We start from the raw sequence: 21,969 nt of genomic DNA, 5'->3' as shown, positions 1-21,969 counted from the left end.
TGATTTCTCTTTTAAGTTGTCTCTTGCACTCCTTACACTCCTGACACACCTCATTTGATCTTAACTGCTTATATATGATATGCACCTCCTTCTTCTTAACCAGGGGCTTAACATCCCTCAAGAACCAAGGTCCCTAAAATTGTTACCTTGCCTTTTGTTCTGACAGGAACATACAAATTCTGTACTCTCAATATTTCATTTTTGAAGGCCTCCCACTTAATAAGCATCCTGGCAGAAAACATCCTGTCCTAATCCACAGATCTCCTCTGATACCATCAAAGTTGTCTTTTCTCTAATTTAGATTGTCAGTCAAGGACCAGTCCTATCCTCTCCATAATTATCTTCAAACTAATGGAATTATAATCACTAGATCCAAAGTGTCCCCCTACACATACTTCTGTCATCTGCCCTATCTCATTCTCTAATAGGAAATCCTGTATCACACTCTTTCCAGTTGAGACCTCTACATTGTAATCAGGAAAATCTTCTGAACACATTTGACAAACTCCATCCCATCCAGTCCTTTTACAGTAAGCAAACCTTAAACAGAATGTGGATAGTTAAAAAAATCACTTACCATCACAACCTTTTTTTTTGAAACTGTTTGCTATCTCACTACAAATTTGCTCCTCTAAATTCCACTGACTGTTGGGAGGTCTGTCATATACTTGTATTAACGTGGGCATCCCATTTTTATTCCTCAGTTCCAACTATATTGTCTCAGTGGATGAGCCCTGTAGTATGTCCTCTCTGGGCACTGCCATGATATTTTCCCTGATGAGTAATGTCACCAATCCACCCTTAGTACCCCACCACTATAATGTCTAAAGCAATGAAACTCCATAACATTGAGCTGTCAGTCCTGTCCCTTCCACAAACAAATCTGACTAATGGCTACAACATCATAATTTCATGTGATTATCCACGTTCTAGGTTCATCTACTTTACCTCCAATATCCCTTCCATTGAAATATAAACAGCTCAGAACATTAAACTCACTAGGCTCTGTGTTTAGGTTTCTGTCTTTGCATGTACACTTAACATCTACTTTCTCCACAGCCACTCCACTTGCTACCCCAGCTTGTAAAATACGACAGAACATGGTTAAACTTTGTGCAGAGAGAGTTGTGGAGGAACAGAAATGGAACCAAAGGACTTACCAACTTTTATTTTCATAGAGAACACATACTGAATAATGCTGACTCATTTTTGATCAGATATATTCTCCAAGCTCTTCATTGGAGCTGGAACAGATGTATTAGTAGAGTATCTGTACTTTGGTACTGAAGGTTCTGAAACAAAAACAAGTATCCAAAATAAAATACTGTTTAATCCATAAAATAATGAACCACAGAAATGAATTTCTAACCCGGCTTCTGACTGTGGAAGAGCCATCAGCTGACATGAATTTTTATCAGTTGAATGCAGCAGTAACTCCAGAGGGAGAGTCCTCCCAAAATCACATTCAACCCGAAGAAGCGGAAGGATCATTCATCATTGTGATAAATGGACAAGAAAGATTGGTGCTGTCTGGGTTCCTCACTGAATAATCATCAGATATGCACTCCAGAGAATATGGTGAATATTTCCTTGGTCCACGAGGGAGGCTGTTTATTTGAAGATTGAATTGTTTGAATTGCAGAGGTTCTTTGTGGGGTTCAGAGAGTTTGTAGATTACCAATTGATCTTGTAAATCAACAGCAGTGAAGTGTGGGAGCTATGGGTAGAAACTGTCCTCTTTGGTAAGTGGATTGTTATTGTTACATGAACTGAGATGCAGAGAAAAGCTTTATTTGCATGCCATCCAGACAGATCATTTCATTTATAAGTACATCCAGGTAGTACAAAAGAAGAACAAAACAAGATGCAGAATGTAGTGTTAGAATTACATCGAGAGTTTTGATAGACAAATAAATTGCCATGATGAAGTAGACTGAGAGATTTGTTTATATCATATGCTTGCATTTGCCTAGGACAAAGTCAACCATGTCAGCCATTTCATCTCTCCTAGGCAGTCACCAGTGGACACGTGGGTAAAAGAGATGAGAACGTAGAGCGAGGCAACTGGTCTTCAAAGACTGACTACCTGCCCTCAGTGATCGGCTGTGCTGTGGGTCTGGGCAATACTTGGAGATTCCCTTACCTGGCGTACAGGAATGGAGGAGGTACTGTAGAAAACCCACCATATACAGAAGAGAAATACAGACGCAAGGGAATAATTCGTTGATTTATGAATTATATTAAATTCAAAAGAATGTTAATTATATATATTCAAAAGCATTATATGTGGTTTTACATGTCGATTATAAAATGCAAGTACTTGAGTCTTACGTCTTTAAACTGTAGATCTTTTCCTAGCATATGACAGTGATTTATAGTCAGAGTTTGATATTTCATTTAGATGATATTTTAAAATGAAAATTGCAAAGTCTAGATAGGTGCAAAGAACTTCATAGTTGGAGCATGGGTCATGGACTTTCCATGAGTTGAGGAATTCATGTCATGAATAAACACACTACAGCCATCTGTGAACCTACATTCGATGCAAGAGTATTGATGAAGAAGCTGAATTTCAAAGGGTTGAGTTCATGGCAATGAGGTAATCCTACGCAATATTCTTGAGCCAAGGAATGAGTTTGAATGACCACAGCCATTCAAATGCAGTCCTTGCTCTGGATGTGATCCCTGGAGGGGGATAATCTTGCCCCATTCCTGTTGAGTGATCTGAACAAGATTTGTTGATGCTACCTTGATGTTGAGGACAGTCAATACCACCTTGTCGCTGGATTTCAGCTCTTTTGTCCTCAGAGCCCAAGCTGAGAATCAATAACAAACTTACTGGTGAGCAAAGAGCACTGATTCATTACTGATTATATCTCCCATGGCATTATCAGTGAAGCAGTAATTCATGGGATTGGAATTGCCCTGCATTTTGTTGACAAGGTGGATTTGAGCAACTCTCTATACTGCCTGCTCAATGTTATCATTGTACCTGTTCTGTAACAGTTTGTCTCAGCTACCTCTGGAGATCTCGATTTTAACACTGGATCTAGGGTATTGCTGAGTCTTAAGGCTTCTCTGCATTCAGATCTCTCACTTGAAGGAACTGTAATATCTGACGATTGGCTTCTGTGACAGCTTAGCAGTCTCCTATGGAGGAATCAGGCTAGCTAAAATAAGCCTGATCTGATACTTTATTCAATGCTTCAGAATATTTTTCAGTTTTTATTTTTCAAGTTGAGGCTCGGCATAGATCTGCTGAGACTCCGCTGGTGTCTGATTTATATGTTAGACTCACAGTGGGTTAAATCAGAAACCTTTCACACCCTGTAAACCTAGACTGATAGAAATGGTTGAACAAATGTTATATGGAAATAACTTAATGAGGTGTGAGCAACTGGCTGTTTCCATCTAATTAGGAAATGAATTTTCCCAGGTGGGAATTTCCCAATTAACTTAATTCAATCACTCAACACTCAAATTTCGAGCACTGTTAATGAAAAGTTAACCCAGAAACATTTTGTGTAACCATGACACAGCCAATCAAATCTCAGGAAATGAAGATAAATTGATCTTCTTTCTCAGGATTGATGCCCTCAGTGATGGATAAGTATAACTGATGAATCTGTCAGGAAAGAAAAAATTTCCAAGTGGTTATTTTAACTGGGTTCCCCTGATGGGAGCAGGAAGTTCAGGTCAAATGTTTTCCTTGGTCATTTCCTTTCTCAAACAAAGAATTTGTTCTTTTTTTCAGGTGCATTTCTAATTCCCTACACACTCATGCTGGTGCTTGTTGGGATGCCAATGGTTTTCTTTGGATCATCCTTTGGTCAGTTTGTCAGCCTTGGACCTGTAGCAGTGTGGAAAGCTGTGTCAGTGCTGGAAGGTTTTTGTTTATTCAGTAACAATAATCTTGATGTCAATGTAAATGGTCAATAGCATTTTGTTTTTCTTTCTCTTGAGTCCAGTTGATATTTATTGCAGACTATTACAAAGACAGATACAGACAGTAATGAAGCACATTCCGTGAACATCCTACAGTCATTCATCGTCTAAAATTAGCCAGATGTTAAGTGCAACATCAAGTAATCTTCCTACTTCTTGTTCAATTTGTAGCACGTTGGCATTTTTGTTTTTCTTCAGGTGGTGTTGTTTAAAGAGATTGTGTGGAAAGTGAATTATTTACTTTATTATTGTGTTTTTTTTCATAATTTCCCTCGATCCCAGTTGAAAGATGTCACTACCAACAATATGGCACTCCCACAGAACTGTAATGAACAAACAACCTGGATTGCATATTTAAATCCTCTGGACTGGGATAGGACCCATTGCTAAAGGGAAGAATGTCAATATGGTTGTTTAAATCTGAAGCTTTAGCTGGGGTTTAGTCAGACTGTTGGAGAACAAAGGGCCTAGATAAATATTATACTGTTTAATGGGAAATGAACACAAGTTAAGCATTAATGTAAGTGACCCTCAAACACATGTTCATATTTGAATAAGGAATTTCAGGTATTGCGCACATGAACTGTTTGGCAGGTCCAGGGTTGTGGACAAACTGAGAATTTCCTCCAAAATCTCTCAAAGAGGTGGCATTTCTTAAAATAGTGGATCACTAGCATTGCCTTGAGAGAGTTTTGTCTTCATGTATCAGTGATTACTTGTCTTTGGGTGGGGGAAGACGATGGGGGGATGGGTAATTAGATTCCAAGGGATTGAAGGGTGAAAATGAAAGCTTGATCTCACTTAATAAAGAACAGCCCTTTCCATGGGCTGTCTACTGCTGAACTTCCCAGCAGCAGTCCAACTGGGGAGAGACCCTTGGCTTCTGTTTAAAGGCCTGGTGATGGAAGGAGCTGGGAAGTGATAGGTGGTAAAGGTAAAGGGCAGGAGAAGAAGGAATCTAATAGAAGAGGAGAAAGGGAAAGAGGTGGGGCACACTGTGGGAGGTGATAAGCAGCTGAGGGGAAGAGAAAAGGTAAGAAGGGCACCAGAGTGCGGAATGAAGGATGAGGGAAGGGGAGGGCAAAAAAAGATGGCGGAAGATGATGTGTTGGATGTGGAAGCTCATGAGGTGGACAAGAGTAACTCTATCACTGTAAGGCACAGGAAAGTGCGGTGAGTATGGATGTCTGGGAAATTGAGGAGATACAGGGCATCATCAATGCTGGAAGAAGAGAAACACCATTCATTGAAGAAGGAGGACATCTCTGATGTCCTGGAAAGGAAAGCCTGATCCTGGGAACAGATGCGGTGGAGATGAAGGAACTGAGAAAGGGGTTTTTTACAGGAGACGGTGGGAAGAGGTAAAGTCAAGATAACTGTGCGAATTTGTAACTTTATAAAATATATCAGAAGATTATTTATCTCCGGAAATGTAGATAAGAAGATCGAGAAAGGGGAGAGAGATGTCAGAAATTGACCAAGTAAATCTGAGGGCAGGGTGGAATCTGGAAGCAAAGTTGATGAAATTCATGAGCTCAGCATGGGTGCAGGAAACAGCACCAATGCAGTTGTCAATGTAGCACAGAAAGAGTTAGGGAGCATTGTCAAGGAAGGCTTGGGCCATGGTCTCTTCCACATACATGGGGCCCATGCAGCAGCTCCCGGTTACACCTTGAGTTTGGAGAAAATGGGAGGAGCCAAAAGAGAAATTGTTAAGGGTGAGGACCATTTCCACCAGACAGAGGAGAATGGAGGTTCAGGGGAACTTGTCTGGTCTGTTGTCAAGAAAGAAACAGAGCTTTAAGGCCTTCTTGATGGGGTATAGATATGTATAGGGACTGGATATCAATAGTGAAAATGAGGTGATCAGGACCAGGGAATTGAAAGTTGTTGAGGAGATTGAAGACATGTGAAGAGTCAAGGATATAGGCAGAAAGGAACTGAACCAAGGTGGATGAAATGGGGTCGAGGTATATTGACACGAGTGCAGTGGGGCAGAAGCAGACAGAAACAATGGGCCTACCTGGACAGTCAGGTTTGTGGATTTTAGGTAGAAGGTAGAAATGAGCAGTGAGGGGTAAGGGAACAATGAGGTTAGTGGCAGTGGAGCAGTGGATGGGAGATCTCCAGACATGATGAGGTTTCTGATGGTGCTGGAGACAATGTTCTGATGGTCCTGTGTGAGGTCTTTTTCAAGGGATAAATAAGAGGAGATGCCTGAGAATTGCCAACTGGCCTCAGCAAGGTAAAGGTCAGACCGACAAACTACAAAAACACCCCCTTTGTCTGCAGGTTTGATGGTGAGGCTGGAATTGGTGCAGAAAGAGTGGAGGATAGTGCGCCCAGAAGCTGTAAGGCTCAAAGTGGAGAAGGAGTGCTGAAGTTGAGCCAATTGATATCCTGCCGGCAATCAGAAATGAAAAGATCCAGAGCAGGCAGATAACCAGAACAGGATTGGAGAGGTGGTCATCGGTGCAGGATGGGGAATCCTTGTTAAACAAGTGGGTTTGCAGAAGGAGCTGATGGAATAAGAGCTCGGCGTCGTGGCGGGTGCGGAAGTCACAGAGGTGTGGACGAAGGGGACAAAGGGAAAGCCATTGCTGAGAACAGAACATTACCCTCAGGGAAGGGAAGGTCAGCAGAAATGGTGAGGACACGGCAGGGATTAGAGCTTAGATTGGGGGGTAAGAGAATTGATGGAGTGGTGGGGTGTTCAGGGAAGTTTGGAGGGGAGGAAGATGGAAGTTCGGAAGAACTAAGAGGTGACGGAAGAGATGGAGAAATCCAGGGTTGGAGAGTAGCAGTAGAGGAGAAAGTGGCAGTGAGAAATATCTCAAACCGGAGCTGGAGGCAGCGGAGGTCTGGCCTGTTGTCCTCTCCTACCACCCCATGAGGGAAGAACGGACTGGGGAATCGTGGAGGAAACAATCCAACACATCATTCTCTGTATCTTCAACAGGACCCTACCACCAGATACGTCATTAGCTTCTCCCCCATCACTCTCTGCTTTCTGCAGGAACTGTTCCCTTCTCGATTCCCCAGTCTGTTTTTCCCTCCCCACTAATCTCCTTCCTGGCACTTACCCTCACAAGCAGAAGAAATGAAATGCCTGCCCATTCACCTCCTCCCTCACCTTTATTCAGGGCCCTAAACAGTCCGTCCAGGTGAGACAACACATTTCACCTGTGAACCTTTTGTTGTCATCTACTGTATCAGGTGCTCCTGATGCAGCCTGCTATACATTGGCGAGATCCGATGTAGATTGGAGGACTGAGTGGTCAAGCACCTTCACTCCATCTGCAAAAAGCAAGATTTCCTGGTGACCAACAACTTTTATTCCAATACCCATTCCCATTCCAACATGTCAGTCCAGGACCTTCTTTTCTGCTGCGATGAGGCCACTCTCAGGTTGAAGGAGCAACACCTCATATTCTATCTAGGTCGCCTCCAACCTGATAGCATGAACATCGATTTCTCCCTCCTCTCATCTGTGATTTCCCCTCTTTTGCACCCTGCTTACTTCTTCTCTTCCCTCACCTACCTATCACCTCCTCCTGGTGTCTGTCCTCCTTCCATTTCTCCCATGATCCACTCTCCTCTCTTGCCAAATTCATTCTTCTCCAGTCCTTTACCTTTTCTATCTGTTACCTGCCAGCATCTTACTTTAACCCCCCCTCCCCATCCACATGCCTTACTTATCACCTTTTACTTTGTATTTCTTCCCCTCCTCCACCTTCTTATTCAAGCATCTTCCCCTTGCCTTCCAGTCCTGATGAAGGGTGTCGTTCCAGACCGTCAACTGTTTTTTCCCTCTGCAAAGCTGCTGCCTGACCTGCTGAGTTCCTTTGAGATTTTGTGTGCATACATTCAATAATCCAAGACAGTAAACGTGCGAGAGATCAATCATGTGTTCAATAATGCTTGTTGTCAGTCAACTGTACTGAATTGTCCCAGTATGCGTGCACGACATATGAAGGAACTTTCATGCACACAAATTCTCCAATCACGTTCAACAATCAGCTCCCAATGAATGTCTATTATCCTGAGTGACAGGACAGAATCCTGAACACAGTGTCTTAGACGGCCTGATGATGAGTTTTATTTGGCGCAGGGATTGGGACTGCTTTATTATTGTCACGTACTAAGAAACGGTAAAAAGCTTCATTTGCATACTGTTCATACAGATCAAATCCTTACACAGTGCATTGAACTACAATAAGGTAAACATTAAAAATGTAGAATGAGTATAAAAGCAAGCAAAAAAGTGCAGTGCAGGTAAACAATAAAGTGCAGAATCATAATGAGGTAGATTGTGAGGCCAAGAGTTCATCTTGTAGTTCGAAAGTCCCATACCAGCGGGGCAGAAGCTGTCTTTCAGCCTAGTGGACATGATTTCAGGCTTTTGTACCTTCTGCCCAATAGGCAAGGGGAGAGAATACCTGGGGTGAGTGGTGTCTTTGATAATGCTGGCTGCTTTACTGAGGTTCATAGTGGGAAGATTGGTTCCTGTGATGTCCTGAGATGTGTCCACAGCTCTTTGCAGTTTCTTGCTGTCACGTGCAGAGCAGTTGCCGTACCAAGCAGTTACACATCCAGACGGAATGCTCTCTATGGTGCATCAAAAAAATTAGTAAGGGTCAACGAGGACATGCCAAATTTCTTTAGCCTTCTAAGGAAGTAGAGTTGTTGGTGAGCTTTCCTGGCTGGGATTTTCATGTGGTTTGATTAGGACAGACTATAGGTGATGTTCATAGTTAGTAACTTGAATTTGTCATCCCCCTCAACCTCAGCATGGCTGATATAATCAGGAAAATGTACACCTCCCATCTTTCTGAAGTCAGTCACCAGCTCTTTTGTTGGGATTGAGGGAAAAGTTGTCATCATAACACCATGTCACTAAGCTTTCTATTTCCTTCCTGTAGTCAGACTCTTTACTGGAGATGTGGACCAGTACAGTATATCACACAAAATAAACTTGTAGATGAAGTTGGAGCTGAATCTAGCCACACGTGTAGAGAAGGTGGTTGAGGACACGACCTTGTGGAGCACCAGTGTTTAAAATATTCATGGTAGAGCTGTTGCTGCCCAGCTGTACTGATTACAGTCTTGGTCAGGAAGGCAAGGATCCAGTGACAGAGAGAAACATTAACTCCCAAGGTCTGGAATTTGGTGATGAGTTAGCTCGGAATAATAGAATTGAAGGCAGAACTGTAGTCAATGAACTATAGTCTGATGCAGGTGTCTTTGCTGTCAAGAAATTCTAAGGGGTAAGTGTAGAGCTGGGGAGATGTCAGCCACCATAGATCTTTTTATTCAGTAGATAAATTGCAGTGAATTGATGTTATCTGGATAGCTAGGGTTGAAGCGTTTCATGATGTTAGTTGTCAGAGCCACTGGGCGGCAGACATTAAATCACATTCTCTTGTTTTTCAAGAAGACCAGAATGAGAGTGGTCTTCTTAAAGCAGTAGGAAAGCACAGTCTGAGGCAGGGAGAGGTTAATATATCTGCAAATGCCCCAGCCAGCTGATCCACACCAGACCTAAGGTCAACACCAGTGGCAACGTCCATGGCTGATGTTTTCCATGTGTTCATGCTCCAGAAGACTGATCCTACATCAGAAGAGACTGGATGCCTTGCTTCATCCATGATCTCCAGTTTGGTGAAGGGTCTCATCTTCCAGTTTGGTGAAGGGTCTCAACCTGAGATGCTAACAATTGCTTCTCCCACACAGAACTCTTGATCTGCTGAGTTCTCCAGCAGTTTGTTTTCATTTTTGCTCTTGCCTGGTTTGCTTACACATAGCCCCTAGCATCTATGAAAATTTCCATGGGTTTTCCTGCAAACAGCTCAGCCCATTCATTTTGTTCAGCCTTATCTTTTCCCTTCAAAGTTCTTCCTCAAATTTAGAACTTTTGTGCAAATCCTGCATATTACTCAAAATTAACATCAACTATAACAATGCACATACATTCCACATAGTTTCAGAGTATCAAAGACTCTGACCAGAAGTGTCTCCAAGCAGTGTGATTTTGTCAGTTAAGGTCATCTGAGGCATTCGTACTAAGCACAGCACAATTAAAATGGGGCTCTTGTTAAAACAGACTGTGAAACTGACTGAATTTGTAAGATTTCTTTCAGATCATGTCTAAAGAAAATATCTGTTTCTTGCTCTGCCTGAAGGTGTGGGGATTTCTATGGTCCTTCTAATCACATTAGTGCACATTACCTACAACTGCATCATTGTCTACAGCCTGTTCTACCTGTTTGCCTCCTTCCAATCCCCTCTGCCGTGGGCAGACTGCTTCAGCTGGTGGGGAGCAGATGAAACCTGCAGCAGGACACCCGGAGGTACTGTGTTCACATCTGCTGTGTAATGAATCCACAGCAAATGTTAATCTTTCACCCTGTCTGCCTGAATGATTGAGAAAATGAAGGCTGAAACATTCTGACGCTAGATCGACGTCTGTCCTTGTTTTGCTGACTGAGTGTGTGGGTGATGGCTGGCACTCAGTGGTGCTTAAAGAATGATCACAAATGTGATCACAATCTAAGATTTTAAGTTGCATTTCTTCACAATATTGCCTTCAGAGTGTGTGTGTTTTCCATCAAATGACAAATTGTGACTACATTCTTCTTTTATTGCAGTTGATATGGTCATTAGTTCTTAGTGTCAGGAGGGTTTTATAGACACTGCCCAGCCTGGGTTTGAAGGTTTCCACCAATTTCCCTGGAGTTTCCCACTTGGAGAGCAATCGAGGGGATAGTGCTCCCTTTAATCTCACTCTAGTACAGTATTAAAAAAGACAATTTACAGTTTATGATTTGCCTTTGTACATCAGCAATTGGCACCTGCTTCTGAATATTTTCACCCTCATGCAATGAAGTTTCTGACAAATTACTAAATGTGTGCTGTGATACAATAAGAGAAACAGGGTCAGGCATCATCCACAGCTCATGAAAAATAAAAAGACCCACATATACTGAAAGTTTGCAATAAAAACACAGAATGAAAAAGGATCTAATACTTTCCTAGTGTATATGACGAATAAACTCCTGTTGGGCTTCCAGCCAGGTACAGGTATCAATTATAACTGATGTTTCGATGACAAATTCTCACATTTTCTTCAGGGCTGATTCCTGGGCATGTCAGGTCTGGTGATATTTATACCCACATAGTCCGTCCCTCCTGATTGGTTAGTTCTTGTCCAATCAGGTTTCAGCTCACTCACCATGCTTACAATCGAATTCCAGTTCTTACTTAGAATGAGACCTTCGTCTTTGTTAAAATTCTTTTTCTCTGGCTTTATTTCAATAGCTTCCTTCACCAGGCGGTCCCAGAACCATTAGCACAATACAGTAGTTTTGTGCCATTGAGGTTAATCCTATGTCTGTTGCAAATGCAGTGTTCTTCCACCACCTATTTCTCTGGGTAACCCAAACAGGTACACTTCCTATGCTTCTCGATGCGGGTTTCCACTATGCATCCTGTATGGCAGATATACGCTGCTTCGTACTCACGAGGAATCCTGTAAACGCCAGCAGCCGACCTGAGTTCCAAGTCATCTTTGACCTACAGAAGCTGTGACTTGACCTTCATTACAGGTTTGTGGATGGTATTCCTTCCAATCGAAGGCGATCCTTCCAGAAACCACGGAAATGTAGGGAAGAAAAAGGCAGTAATGACAGGTTTCTCCTCATTGTTAGGTTTTCTGGTTTTTCCATTGGCTCTTTTAAGGGCTTGATTGATTTCCTGCACCTTCTAGCCATTCCGTAGGAACGTCAATTAATTTCCTTCACCATGTAGCCATTCTGTGGGAGCAGAATGTACAAAGTTACATGTTGTATCGGAGGGATAGGAAGGTAGGCAGAGGGGGTGGTGTGGCTCTACAGGGAAAGAATGGTATCAAATCAGTAGAAAGATGTGACAGAGGATTGGAAAATGTTGAATCCTTGTGGGTTGAGTTAAGAAACTGCAAAAGTGAAATGATGTTGATGGCTGTTATATACAGGCCTCCCACAGTGGTTGGGAGGTGGACCACAGGTTACAACAGGATACAGAAAAGGCGAGTTAAAGGGCAAATTTATGTAAGTTATGGGAGATTTTAACATGCAGGTCGATTGGGAAAATAAGGTTGGTGATGACTCTCAAGAGAGTGATTTTGTTGAATGCCGAAGAGATAGCTTTTTAGAGCAGTTTGTCATTGAGCCTACTAGGGGATCAGCTATACTGGATTGGGTGTTTTGTAATGAACTGGAGGCGATTAGGGAGCTTAAGGTAAAAGAACCCTTAGGAGCCAGTGATCACAATATGATTGTGTTCACCTTGAAATTTGATAATAAAGTTTGATGTAACAGTATTTCAGTGGAGTAAGGGAAATTACAGTGGTATGAGAGAGGAGTTGGCCAAAGTAAATTGGAGCTAGTTGCCGACAGAGATGTCAGCAGAGCAGTAATGGTGTGTATTTCTGGGAAAAATGAGGAAGGTGCAGGACATGTGTATTCCAAAAATGAAGATGTACTCAAATGGTAAAATAGTAAAACTATGGCTGACAAGGGAAGTCAAAGCTATTGTAAAAGCTAAAGGGCAAAAATTAGTGGGAAGATAGAGGATTGGAAAGTTTTTTTAAAAAACCTACAGACAGCAACTAAAAAATTCATTAAATATGAAAGCAAGCTAGCAAATAATATCAAAGTGGACAGTAAAGGTTTTTTACAAGTATGTTAAAATTAAAAGAGAAATGAGAGTTAATATATGACTGCTGGAAAATGAGGCAGGAGAAATAATAACGGGGGATAAGGAGATGGCTGATGAACTAAATGAGTATTTTGCATCAGTCTTCATTGTAGAATATGCTAGCAGAATGCCTGATGTTGTAGTATGTGAAAGAAGAGAAGTGGGTGCAGTTACTGTCACAAGAGAGGAGGTACTCAAAAAGCTGAAAGACCTAAAGGTACATAAGTCACCTGGACCAGAGGAACTGCTCCCTAGGGGTCTGAAAGAGGTAGCATTAGAGATTGTGCTGGCGTTAGAAATGATCTTTCAAAAATCATTGGACTCTGGCATGGTGCCAGAGGACTGGAACATTGCAAATGTCACTCCATTCTTTAAAAAAGGAGAAAGGCAGCAGAAAGGAAGTTATAAACCAGTTAGCCTGACCTCAGTGGTTGGAAGATGCTAGAGTCAATTGTTAAGGATGGGGTGATGGAGTACTTGGTGACACAGGACAAGATAGTACAAAGTCAGCATGGTTTCCTTCAGAGAAAATCCTGCCTGATGAACCTGTTGGAATTCTTTGAGGAGATTTCAGGTAGGATAGATAAAGGGGATGCAGTAGATGTTGTATATTTGGACTTTCAGAAGGCCTTTGACAAGGTGCCACACATGAGACTATTACAGGAAAGCTACTAACAAGGTTAGAGCATTGGCTGATTGGTAGGAGACAGCGAGTGGGAATAAAAGGATCCTTTTCTGGTTAGCTGCCATCGGTGTTCTGTAGGGTCAGTGCTGGGACCACTTCTTTTCATGCTATATATAAATAATTTATATGATGGAATAGATGGCTTTGTTGCCAAGTTTGCAGATGATATGAAGATTGGTGAAGGGACAGGTAGTGTTGAGGAAACAGGTAGGATGCAGAAGGATTTAGACAGATTTAGAGAATGGGCAAGAAAGTGGCAAATGAAATACAATGTTGGAAAATGACCAGTGATGCACTTTGGTTGTAGAAATAAATGTGCGGACTATTTTCTAAATGGGGAGAAAATCCAGGAATCTGAGATGCAGAGGTTCTTGTGCAGAACACCCTGAAGTTTAACTTGCAGGTTGAGTCAGTGGTGAGGAAGGAAAATGGAATGTTAGCATTCATTTCAAGAGGTCAAGAATACAAGAGTAAGGATGTGATGCTGAGGCTTTATAAGGCATTGGTGAGGCCTCACCCTGAGTATTGTGACCAGTTTTGGGCTCCGCATTTTATAAAAGATATGCTGGCATTGGAGTGGGTCCAGAGCAGTTTGACAAGGATGATTCCAAAAATGAAAGGGTTATCATACGAGGAACATTTGATGGCTCTGGGTCTATACTCTGTAACTCAGAAGGATGAGGAGTGATCTCGTTGAAATCTTTCCAATATTGAAAGGCCTAGATAGAGTAGATGTGGAAAAGATGTTCCCCATGGTAGGAGAGTCTAGAACAAGAGGGCACAGCCTCAGGATAGAGGGGCACCCTTTCAAAACAGAGATGTGCAGAAATTTCTTTAGCCAGAGCAGGGTGAATTTGTGGAATTTGTTGCCATGTGCAGCTGTGGAGGCCAGGTCGTTGGGTGTACTTAAGATTGATAGGTTCTTGATTGGACATGGCATCAAAGTTTACGGGGAGAAGGCCGGGAAATGGGGTTCAGGAGGAGAATAAAAGGATCAGCCATGATTAAATGGCAGAGCAGCCTCGATGGGCCAGATGGCCTAATTCTGCTCCTATGTCTTATGGTCTTTTTGGTCTAATCATGGGACAATTAACAATGACAAATTAACCTACCAATGGGTATGTTTTTGGGCTGTGAGAGGAAACCAGAGCACCTGAAGTAAGCCCACATGATCACAGGGAGAATGTACAAACTCCTTACGGGCTCAATGGGCTAAGTAGCCTAATTCTGCTCCTATGGCTTATGGTCTTGTGGTTGTATGTAATTGTCTTACTTCCTCAGGGAGACTCTCCTGGTCCAAAATAGTTTTTGCATGGTTAATCAAAGTAGAAAGGACCACTCCATGGTTTAACAAAAATGAAGGTATCGCTCCAAGAAGAACTGGAATTTGATTATAAACAAGGTGGGGAACAAAACCTGATTGGAGGGCTAACCAATCAGGAGGGCCAGACTAATGGGGTATAAATACCACTGGACTAGACATGCCCAGGCATCATCCCTGAAGAAGATGACAGAGTTTGTCATTGAAACGTAAGGTATAATCAATACCTGTACTTGGCTGGAAACCCAAGAAAAGTTTTGTTAAAAACAGAGAATGTTAGAAGCACCCCTCGGTTCAGGCAGCATCTATGGAAAGTGAATCAGATTTAATCTTTCATGCCAAAGATTTTCATCAGAACTAGGAAGGAGAGTAAACAAGTTGCAGAAGGGAATGGATAGGACAACGAGAAGATCTTTGATAAGATGAAGCCAGGTTGGCATGGAGTTTAGCAGTTGATGGGTTCATGAAGTCAGAAATTACATGAGGGAAGAAATTTAAATATATGAAATGAAAGCAATTGGAGAAAATCAAGACAAAGCAATGGAAGTGCTTTGAAATGCAGAGCCTGAGGGAATGTTGAGCAGGTCCAATCATGCTACGTAAAAAAAAACATAATGAGCCAACATTATAGATTAGAGACCTAAGGGGAAGTGGCCATTTGTGACACAGAGAGTAAGAATGAGTTACATGAATCTGTTGAAATCTGGGTTGCATTTAATCAGAAGCAGTGTGCCCAGATGGAAAATAAGATACTACTCCTCTGTATTATGTTGGACCTCATCATCTCGTATTCCTCAGTCACTTGATACAAAAGACTGGATTCATTGAGACTACACAGTGTCCCAGATCATTAAACTAGAAGTGCATCTTTATTCCCCAAGAAATTTTCTTTAAATCACAATCCATATTTCCTAGATGCGCTCTGCAATCTCTCTCTCTGGAAAACGGATATTCTGAAATTGTTAATACAACATGGCTGTACACAAACAACAAAACTTGTTCCAGTGGATCCGAAATCCACATTCCTCACCAGGGTCCAACCGAACAATACTGGGAGTAAGTAAATTGCTGCAGAAACCAGCACCATTTTGCTGCACTGTAAATTCTCTGGCTGTCCATTCAATTTACACCTTTTATCATCTTGTACATCTCTATCAAGTCACCTTTCATCCTCCTTTGCTCCAAAGAAAGAAAGCCCTATTTTCATAAGAGATGGTCTCCAATCCAGGCAGCATCGTGGTAAATTTCCTCAGCACCCTCTCTAAAGCTTCCATGTCCTTCCTGTAATGAGGTGAACAGAGCTGAACACAATATTCAAAGTGTGGTCTAACCAGGGTGTTATAGAGCTGTAATGACCTCGTGGCTCTTGAACTCAATCACCCGACTAATGAAAACCAACATACCACACACCTTCTTAACAACCTTATCAAGTTACACAGCAAATTTGAGGGATTAACAGATGTGGACCCTAAGGTCCCTCTGTTCCTCCAAACTGAAAAGAATCCTTTCATGAACCCTGCATTCTTCTTTCAAATTCTTCTTTCCGAAGTGAATCACTTCACACCTTTCTGGGTTGAACTCCATCTGCCACCTCTAAGTTCAATTGCACTTATGTAGTAAAGAAAATTTGAAATATTTTGATTTTATTTCTCCTTTAGTAAAAGATTCATCATTAAAGTTTGCAAATGTTACAATGCTCAAACGTTAAGGTCAGTTTAGATTTGTTCTTGTAATGAATACTGTTTTGCTCAACGTTTTGATCTGAGGAACTTACTAGAAACAAGAGTGGCTATTGTTATCTCAAACAAGAGAAACCTGCAGATGCCGGAAATCCGAGCAACATACACAAAATGCTGGAGGAACTCAGCAGGCCAGGCAGTATCTATGGGGAAAAAGTACTGTGGTTATTGTTACAGCAGTTTGTGTTTGTTTAATCAGTGAGTGTTAGAAAATAAGACTGAAGTGTAATTTACACCTACACATTGGTCCAGTGCAAGTGTTTACAAAGTTTATGCTGCAGCCCCTTGTTAACATGACATTCTGTGTCCAGCCAGCAGTTGCCATCATGACTTTTATCTCAGCAAACACAGGCCCGAATTTTACCAGCTGAGAACAGCTGGAACTAATTAGATCCTGCCCACAACCATTAAAGGAGAAGAGCTGTGGGATTATGACCCAGTCCATGGGTCACCGGAGCTTGGTGTAAATCACGGCAAACCATCGTTGGGAGCCGGCGTTCACCTGAAATAGTGTGGCAACCACAGGAGGTGAAGTTGTGGGAAGTAAAGGTCTCCACTAAATCTTCTTCATCTCTAACTCTAGTTTCACTTCATCTCAGTTAGGAATAGACATCAGGAGGTGTCTAACTCACAGAAATTCCACACAGTTTAACTGGCTCCTACAAATTCCACGGATGCATCTGATCAGGTTTGGGGATTTGTCAGTTTTCCACTCCATTATCATCTCTAATACTATTTATTTTATTAATGCTATTTTCATTAATTCCTCATTTACTCCAGACATGTTGACCCCACTATTTGCAGCAGTGTTTCCATATCTTCTCTGAAAACAGATGCAAAATATTTAGTTAATTTTTCTGTGTTTTATTAATTTCTCAACATAATTTCTTGTCTCAGTCAAGGAGCCAGATTACCACCTGCTATTATTTTCCTTTTTAACCTCCCCTGAAGCTCCCACTATAATTTTTATGATTCTTGCTACCCCAACTCCTATGTTCTGCTTTTCCTTTCCTCTTCACTGTCTTCATCCTCATTTGTTTAAACCTTGCTACTCCTTTTGGGCTATCTTTCATGGCTTTTACACTTGATGAATTTTAAATTGGATTTTAAACAAATCCAAATGATTGATTGAATGTTTTTATGGTTTCTCCAAAAAATTACAATTTGTAGCTTACCTTAGATGTAACATTCTCTCTCTTGTCATCTTATTCAGTAAATACGTTTTACACCAGTCAAAGTCAATAGATGAGACAGGGGGAATAGACTGGCACCTGGCCCTTTGTCTCATTCTGGCCTGGTTGATCGGTGGAGCTGTCCTGTTCAAAGGAATCAAATCTTCTGCAAAGGTAAAATGACTGGTGGTGAATGGGATCAAAGCTTAGTGATAAAGTACAGATTTCTAGAACAATTTATGAGGTGGCCTGGGGATGTTAACACTACTGTGTAATTAGAGAAAGTAAAATCCTAATGCATGAGCTACAGTGACCTACAGGTGCCATCTGAAGATCTTCTGACTAAAGAATGGTAAGAACTTCCCAAACATTTGGAACAAGCTCCTCACTCTAGGAGCTTCAAATACTAGAAGGCTGATCAGGGCCAGTCAAGTGATTGAATAGATTCAGGTCCAGTTTTCATTACAAGGAAATATGATTAGTCTGAATAACAAAAATAGACCAGAAACCTGGGAGCAAGTTTTCATGAGTCTAATATATTCATTACATTGTGATCTGCTTATACTTTATACTTTTATACTTCATAGTTTATTGTCACCAAAAATTGATATTAGAACATACAATCATCACAGTGATATTTGATTCTGCGCTTCCCACTCCCTGGATTACAAATATTAAATATTAAAAATATTAAAAATAGTAAAAATTAGTAAATATAAAAATTTTAATTATAAATCACAAATAGAAGATAGAAAAATGGAAAGTAAGGTAGTGCAAAAAAACCGAGAGGCAGGTCCGGATATATGGAGGGTACGGCCCAGAAACCGGTCCGGATCCGTTCAGCAGTCTTATCACAGTTGGAAAGAAGCTGTTCCCAAATCTTGCCGTACGAGTCTTCAAGCTCCTGAGCCTTCTCCCAGAGGGAAGAGGGACGAAAACTGTGTTGGCTGGGTGGGTCATGTCCTTGATTATCCTGGCAGCACTGCTCCGACAGCGTGCGGTGTAAAGTGAGTCCACAGACGGAAGATCGGTTTGTGTGATGTGCTGCGCCGTGTTCACGATCTCCTGCAGTTTCTTTCGGTCTTGGACAAGACAACTTCCATACCAGGTTGTGATGCACCCCAGAAGAATGCTTTCTACGGTGCATCTATAAAAATTAGTGAGGGTTTTAGGGGACAAACCAAATTCCTTTAGTTTTCTCAGGAAGTAAAGGCGCTGGTGGGCCTTCTTGGCAGTGAACTCTGCTTGGTTGGACCAAGTCAAGTCATTTGTGATATTGACCCCAAGGAAATTAAAGCTTTTGACCTGTTCCACTTGCGCACCACCGATGTAAATTGGGTTGCGTGGTCCGCTACTCCTTCTGAAGTCAACAACCAATTCCTTCATCTTGCTGATGTTGAGGGATAGGTTATTGTCTTCACACCATGCCACCAGGTTCTTAATTTCCTCTCTGTACTCAAACTCATCATTACCCGAGATACGGCCTACAATTGTTGTGTCATCAGCAAACTTATATATTGAGTTTGATGGAAACTTGGCTACACACTCATGGGTGTACAGTGAGTACAGCAGGGGGCTGAGTACACAGCCTTATGGGGCACCGGTGCTCAGAGTGATTGTAGAGGAGAGCTTGTCCCCTATTTTTACAGCCTGGGTCCTGTCTATGAGGAAGCTGAAGATCCAGCTGCAGATCTGGGTGCTGAGGCCCAGGTTCCAGAGCTTAGGAATCAGTTTATTTGGAAAGATGGTATTAAAGGCAGAGCTGTAGTCAATGAAAAGGAGCCTTATGTATGCGTCTTTATTCTCCAGGTGTTCTAAGGAGGAACGTAGGGCCAGAGAGATGGCATCTGCCGTTGACCTGTTGCTCCGGTAGGCAAATTGCAAAGCATCGAGGTTGACCGGTAGGCTGTGGTTGATGTGTGCCATAACCAATTGCTCGAAGCACTTCATAGCAATTGATGTCAGAGCCACAGGTTGATAGTCATTCAGGCATGCCACCTTGCTCTTCTTCGGCACCGGGTTTATCGTTGCCTTCTTAAAACACAAGGGGATCTTAGACTGAAGCAAGGAGCAGTTAAAGATGTCAGCAAACACTCCAGCTAGCTCGCTTGCACAGGCCCGGAGAACCCATCCTGGGAAACCATCTGGGCCGTTGCCTTCCTTGGATTTACCTTCAGGAAGGCCCTTCTAACGTCCTCCTTGGCGACGACGAATCTCAATGCCACCAGGTCCGGTTCATCCGGAGGGAGCGGGACGCTCCTCTTCTGTTCGAATCTTGCGTAGAATACGTTAAGTTCATCAGGAAGAGAAGCGCCACAGTTATTGATATTCCCAGCCTTTTCTTTGCGCCCAGTGATCTCATTTAGACCCTGCCATAGTCTACTGGCATCCCTCTGGTTAGCCTAGGCTTCCAACTTGGCTCGATATTGCCTCTTGATGCCATTAATGGCTTTGCAGAGTTCACGCCTGGACTCCGTGTAGTGACTGGTATCCCCGGACCTAAAAGCCGCAGCTCTAGCCTTTAAAAGGGACTTGACCTCATAATTCATCCAAGGTTTCCGGTTAGGGAATACCCGGATCGTCTTGCGAGACACACAGTCCTCTGTGCGTTTCCAAATAAAGTCTGTGACAGCTGAGGCATACTCATCAAGGTTAGCCGCTGAGTCCTTGAATACTAACCAGTCCACCGATTCAAAGCAGTCACGGAGGACCTCATCCGCTTCCTCTGTCCAACCCGACACTACTTTATCAATGTCAGTTAATTGTAGACAAGATAAAAAAGTTAGAATAAAACACTGCCATATAAATTTAACTGATTCTGTAGACCATTGCTAAATATTTATTTCATGTGGTTAATTGTCATCCAATTATTTTTTGCTTCATTCTCTGCTTTGATTATAATCCTTGTATTTAGTCGATTAGATTCAATGGTGTTGAACCAGCAACTCTAGACAATCTAACAATCCTTCTGTACACTCAGGTGGTTTATTTCACTGCAACATTCCCATATGTGGTTCTGATCGTACTTCTGATCCGAGGACTGACCCTGGAGGGAGCCCAGAAAGGGATTGAATTCTATATTGGAAGCGAATCAGATTTCTCAGCTGGCAGATGCTGAGGTGAACCTACTGCACAGAACTACAGATCTATTTTTCAATTAAATTATTTATGTTTCATTTTGCCCTTTTAGAAGTAATTGAAAACAAAATTTAAAATCCGATTGTAACTTTAACATTTTGGTTCAAATCAAAGTAAAATGAAATGCAGTTATAATGGGGACCTTTTGATGATGTCTATTGGATTATTTAATGGTCTTTACGAACAGTGTTAGAAGGCAGAAAGTGAGAGGAAAGATTTGTGTTGGAAGAGATAAAATAGAGTTAGATGGGAGAGAGGGATGTGGGACAAGAAACAATAACTTATTTCTCCTATGGATCAATTCATTTTGTAACAGCGGAACAGATTGGAATGCTGAGTACTGGATCGACAGCTGTAGATGTAGAGTTGTGAAAAGGACCTCACTATTAGTTCTGTTGCCTGGTATTCTGTTCTGCAAGATACAGTCAAAGGGAGGTGGAAATTGTGTACTGTCCTTCACAGTGAATCAGTGATCAATCCTGTTCATAATAAAGATGAAAATTTTGCTTTCCCAACTGCTTGCCATGTCTGCATGTTGACAATTAGTAACTAATACAAGGAAACCCAGGGCCCTTTGAACATCAGCACTACCAAATCTACCACCATTTACCAGACACTCTGTTTTACATTCTGTGCACCAACATGGATGTCCTCACATTACACTCCACCTGCCTTGTTCTCATTCACTAACTCATCTGATCCATTTCCCGTTGAAGCCATTTTACAGTGTTCTTCCTATTCACAATCCCACTACATTCAGACTTGATTCCTCAGGCCAGATTGTTAATACAGATTGTGAATCGCTGAGATCCGAGCACTGATCTTCATGGTACCTCACTATTCACAACCTGTCAATCTGATGAAGAATCTCAGTCCAAGACGTTGACTGCCTATACGTTTCCATAGATGCTGCCTGACTTGCTGAGTTCCTCCAACATTTTGTGTGTGATACTCTGGATTTCCCACATCTGCAGAATAGCTTGAGTTTAGTATCTCTCTTTGCTTTCTGACTAATAATCAATTCCCTATATATGTCTATGAATTAAACCAATTCCATGAGCTCTAATCTTGAAAACAATCCTCCTTTGTGGGACTTATTGAAAGCCTTCTAAAAATCTAAATGCATGATAATACCTCTTATATATTTCCATGGGTCACATATTCAAATAACTCCAATGGATTAGTCAGACACTATTTTCCTTCATGAATTCATGCTAATTCTGCTCAGTCCAT

At 41.8% G+C, this 21,969-nt stretch overlaps 1 pseudogene; it reads left to right on the top strand.

Annotated features, from left to right (window-relative positions):
• The first annotated feature begins 1,343 nt into the window (after positions 1-1,343).
• Positions 1,344-21,969, top strand: part of LOC140203693 (sodium- and chloride-dependent neutral and basic amino acid transporter B(0+)-like) — a 48,202-nt pseudogene continuing 27,576 nt past the window's right edge.

This window comes from Mobula birostris, chromosome 10 (assembly GCF_030028105.1).
Source record: "Mobula birostris isolate sMobBir1 chromosome 10, sMobBir1.hap1, whole genome shotgun sequence".
Taxonomy (NCBI): Eukaryota; Metazoa; Chordata; class Chondrichthyes; order Myliobatiformes; family Myliobatidae; genus Mobula; species Mobula birostris.
The sequence above is the reverse complement of the archived record's forward strand: the minus strand, read 5'-3'. Positions and strand labels throughout refer to the sequence as shown.